The sequence below is a fragment of the Elephas maximus genome, chromosome 3 (genome assembly GCF_024166365.1).
Source record: "Elephas maximus indicus isolate mEleMax1 chromosome 3, mEleMax1 primary haplotype, whole genome shotgun sequence".
NCBI classification, from domain to species: Eukaryota; Metazoa; Chordata; class Mammalia; order Proboscidea; family Elephantidae; genus Elephas; species Elephas maximus.
Window position 1 is genome coordinate 17176042 of NC_064821.1, and position 4834 is coordinate 17180875.

Below are 4834 nucleotides of genomic sequence, written 5' to 3' on the forward strand. Positions count from 1 at the left end.
AACAGTGACACCTTCCCCTCTTCCTCTTTGATCTCTACACTTAGCCTGTTCTAGTTATTTCATCTAAGTGAGATCATACAGTATTTGTCCTTTTGTGATTGACTTTATTCAGCACAATGTTTTTCAGGTTCATCCATGTTGTAGGGTGTGTCAGGTCTTCATTTCTCTTTATGGCTGAGTAGTATTCCAAGGTACGTATGTACCCCATTTTGTTGAATCATTCATCCACTGAGGAACATTTCGGTTGTTTCCACCTTGTGGTTATTGTGAATAGTGCTGCAAGGAACATTGGTGTACCTGTGTTTGTGTTGCTGCTTTCAAATCTCTTGAGTATATACCTAGGTAGTTCTATGTTTAACTCTTTGAGGAACTGTCAGACTGTTTTCACAGTACCTCTGCCATTTCACATTGCCACCAGCAGTAGAAGAGGGTTCCAATTTCTCCTTACTGTCACTAACATTTCTTGTTTTCCATTTTTATAATCTTAGCCGTCCTAGTGGGGGTAAAGTGATATCTCACTGTTTTGTTTTTTCAGGTTTTTCGTTTTCCTATTTTTGAAATTATTATTTAAAAATATATATAACATTTGCCATTTCATCATTTTTCAGGTTTGCAATTTAGCGATGGCAGTTACATTAATGTGCGAACATCGCCCATAATCACTGTCAAATTTCCCATCACCATAATCAGAAACTCCCTGTTTCCTAAACAATGACTCCCCCTTTCCTCATCCTTCCTGCCTGTGGTAACCAATAATAGACTTTGGTCTCTATTTCTGTATATTTCCCTATCCCTTTTATTTCATATGAGTCAGATCAAGCGCTATTTGTCCTTTTGTGTTTGACTTATTTTACTCAAATGTTTTCAAGGTTAATCTATGTTGTAGCATGTTTGAGGACTTCATTTCTCTTTATGACTGAGTAATATTTCATTGTATTTATGTGTCCCATTTTGTTTTAGCATTTGTTGATGGACATTTAGGTTGTTTCCATGTTTTGGTTATTGTGAACAGTGCTGAAATGAACACTGGTGTACTTGTGTCTGCATCACTTCTTTCAAGTCTCCTGGGTATATATTCAGGAATGCACTTGCCTGGTCATGGTGGTCCAGTAGTTAAGTGATATGGCTGATAACCACAAGGTCGGCAGTTCATATCCACCAGCCGAGGTCAGAATCGACTCAACGGCAGTGGGTTTGGTTTGGTTATAGTAGTTCTATGTTCAGCTCTTTGAGGAACTACCAAACTTTTCACAGCAGCTATACCATTTTGCATTCCCACCAACAATAGATAGGGGTTCCAATTTTTCCACATAGACAATATTTTTCATTTTTTTAATCTTTGCCATCCTAGTGGGAGTGAAGTGTTATCTTATTATGGTTTTGATTTGCATTTCTTTAATGATGAATGACGTTGAGGATCTTTTCATGTGCTTGTCGGTCATTTGAATATCCTCTTTGGTGAAATGTCTGTTAAAGTCATTTGCCCATTTTTTGATTGGGATATTTTTTATTGTTAAGTTGTAGAGGTTTTACCTAAAACTTGGATATTAGACCCTTATTGGTTATGTTGTTGTTAGGTGCCATCGAGTCAGTTCCGACAAATATGGATCTCCTCCAGTCGGTTGACCAGGTAGCTGTCTTCCAAATTTCATGACATAGACGAGTGAGCACCTCCAGCCTGCATCCATTTGTTGAAACATCTCAGTTGGTATTCTGTCAATTCCTGGAGCCTTGTTTTTCGCCAATACCTTCAGTGCACCTTGGACTTCTTCCTTCAGTACTATCTGTTCTTGACTATATGCTACCTCCTGAAATGGCTGAATGTCAACCAATTCTTTTTGCTGCAGTGACTTTGTGTATTCCTTCCATCTTCTTTTGATGCTTCTTGTGCCTTTCAATATTTTGTCCATAGAATCCCTCAGTGTTGCAACTTGAGGCTTAAATTTTTTCTTCAGTTTTTTCAGCTTGAGAAATGCTGAGCATGTTCTTCCCTTTTGGTTTTGTAACTCCAGGTCTTTGTACATTTCATTGTAATACTTTGTCATTTTGAGCTGCCCTTTGAAATCATCTGTTCAGCTCTTTCACTTCATCATTTCTTCCATTTACTTTAGCTACTCTGCATTCAAGAGCAAGTTTCAGAGTCCCTTCTGACATCCATTTTGGTCTTTTCTTTCCTGTCTTTTTAATGACCTTTTGTTTTTTCAGGTATGATGTCCTTGATGTCATCCCACAATTCGTCTGGTCTTCAGTCATTAGTGCTCAGTGCGTCAAATCCATTCTTGAGGTGCTCTCCAAATTCAGGTGAGACAGCCTCAAGGTTGTATTTTGGCTCTCATGGACTTGTTCTAATTTTCTTCAACCTGAACTTCCATATGAGCAACTGATGGTCTGTTCCACATTCAGCCCTGGACTTTGTTATGATCGATGATATTGAGCTTCTCTATCATCTCTTTCCACAGACATAGTTACCTTGATTCCTGTGTGTTCGATCTGGTGAGGTCCACGTGCGTAGTTTGTGTTTATGGTCTATGTGTCTATCATTTTACCAGTACCTGACTGTTTTGATTGCTGTAGTTCTGCAGTACATTTTGATCACTAAGTGTGAGTCCTCCTACTTGGTTCTTCAGAATTGCTCTAATGGCTTCTTGCCATCGCATATAAAATTGAGGATTAGTTTTTCTGTTTCTCCAAGGAAGGCTGATGGAATTTTGATTGGACTGCATTGAATCCAAAGATTGCTTTAAATAATATTGTCATCTTAACAACATTAAATCTGCCACACACAGAGTGTGTTTGCATTTATTTATATTTTATTTAATCTCTTTCAGCAGAGTTTTGTAATTTTCCTTGTATAAATCTTTCACCTGCAAGACTCGTTGCCGTCAAGTTGATTCCGAGTCATAGCGACCCTATAGGACAGAGTAGAACTGCCGCATAGGGTTTCCAAGGAGCACCTGGTGGGTTTGAATTGCCGACCTTTTGGTTATCAACCGTAGCATTTAACCACTATGCCATCAGTATTTCCCTAAGTCTTTCACATCCCTCGTTAAATTTATTCCTAGGTATTTTATTCTTTTAGATGGTACTGTAAATGGAATTGTTAATTTCCTTTTCACATTGTTCACTGCTGTTGTATAGAAACCCAACTGATTTTTGAGTGTTGACCTTGTACACAAAAACTTCCTGAATTCCTCTTTTAGCTCTAGAAGCCTTCTTTTGGATTTTCTATACATAGGATTTCCTGTATATATAGATTTCGTATATATAGGAAAATCCTATGTATATCTTCTCCCTTCCCGATTTGGATCCTTTTTACTTTTTTTTTCTTGCCTTATTGTTCTGTCTGGATTTCTACTATAATATGGAATAACAGTGGTGAGAGCAGGCACTTTTGTCTTGTTTCCCGTCTTAAGGTGAAAGCTCTCAATTGTCTCCATTGAATATGATGTTTGCTGTGGGTTTTTCATAAATACCCTTAATTATATTGATGAATTCCCCTTCTAACTTGTCCAGTGTTTTTATCAAGAAGCGGCATCATATTGTTGGCAATCATGTACTAAGAGGAAGCAATATGAGGAACCACCAGCAGATGAGTGCTAATGGGGCAGTAAAATGGGGAAGGACATGGGGGTGGGGGCTGGATGGTGGATAAAAAGTCCTAAGGCTATCATCGAATGGGGACCAAGGGTTCTTTTAATCTGTTTTCATAGTAGTTTTGTTTTTAATAATACTGACTCTTGAATATTGGAAATGGGTTGTCTGGTAAAATGTTAAGCGTTGTGATGGTTGTTTTCTCATGGTTTTGTTTAATCAGTTTGCATACGTTACTTCTTGTAAAGTGGACCTTGGGTCTGTAACAGTTCCAATGCAATTGCAATGGAAGCCACAGATAATAATTTCAAACATTTTAGTAGCCATATTAGAAAAGTAAAAATGGAAATGTTTAAATTTTGGATGATGTATCTTGTTTAATCCACTGTATCCAATTATTATCAATATATACATTTTTAATGAAATTAAAAACATAAACAAAATGAACAAAGTCATGTATATAAAATTATTTATGAGACATTTTACATTTCTTTCCTTTTGTACTAAATCTTCCAGAATCCAGAAGCAGCAGAGCTCAGTGTAGATGCAAAAATTTAATTGGACATCTTGATGGCTATTTACATTTCATAAAATTTCCTGTTGAAAAAATACAGTTACAAACCCAAGTTATGCCAAACTTAAGTTTCCAAAAATTGAGTCGTTTATTGTTAAACTGAAATTAAAATTACATAAAATTAAGAATCCAGTTTCTTAGTTTGCACTATCCACAGTTCACGTTCTCAATAGCCACACTACGTTGTTAGTTACTGTGTTAGATAGTGCAGGTCTAGAGGATTGAAATTTCACATATGCTGGTGTGTGCATCACATAACACGGGTTATCCCACTATTAGTGATGCTAGGTGTTTGTTTTTAGGTGTTTGGTCAAGGTGGTGGCTGCCGATCTCTCTTTGTACAGTCATCTGTGGATCTCTTTTGAGTCATCTATGGATGATACTTTCTCAACGGGGGAATAATCTGTCTTCCAACAGCCTTTCACACAATTAACATCACTTGTTGATCTTGGCCTAAATCGTTTTACATTGGAGAAGTTACAGAATGTTGGCCTTTTCTCTAATTTCTTCTCCATTCTTTAATTGGTAGCCCTCTAAAAACAAGAACATTGCTTCCCCATGCCTTGTGTGCTTTTTTTTTTTTTTAATCTTTGGAGTATCACAGTGTATTCTTGGATATTTTTTTTCATTCACTATAATTGGAGCCCTGGTGGTGCAGTTGTTAAGAGC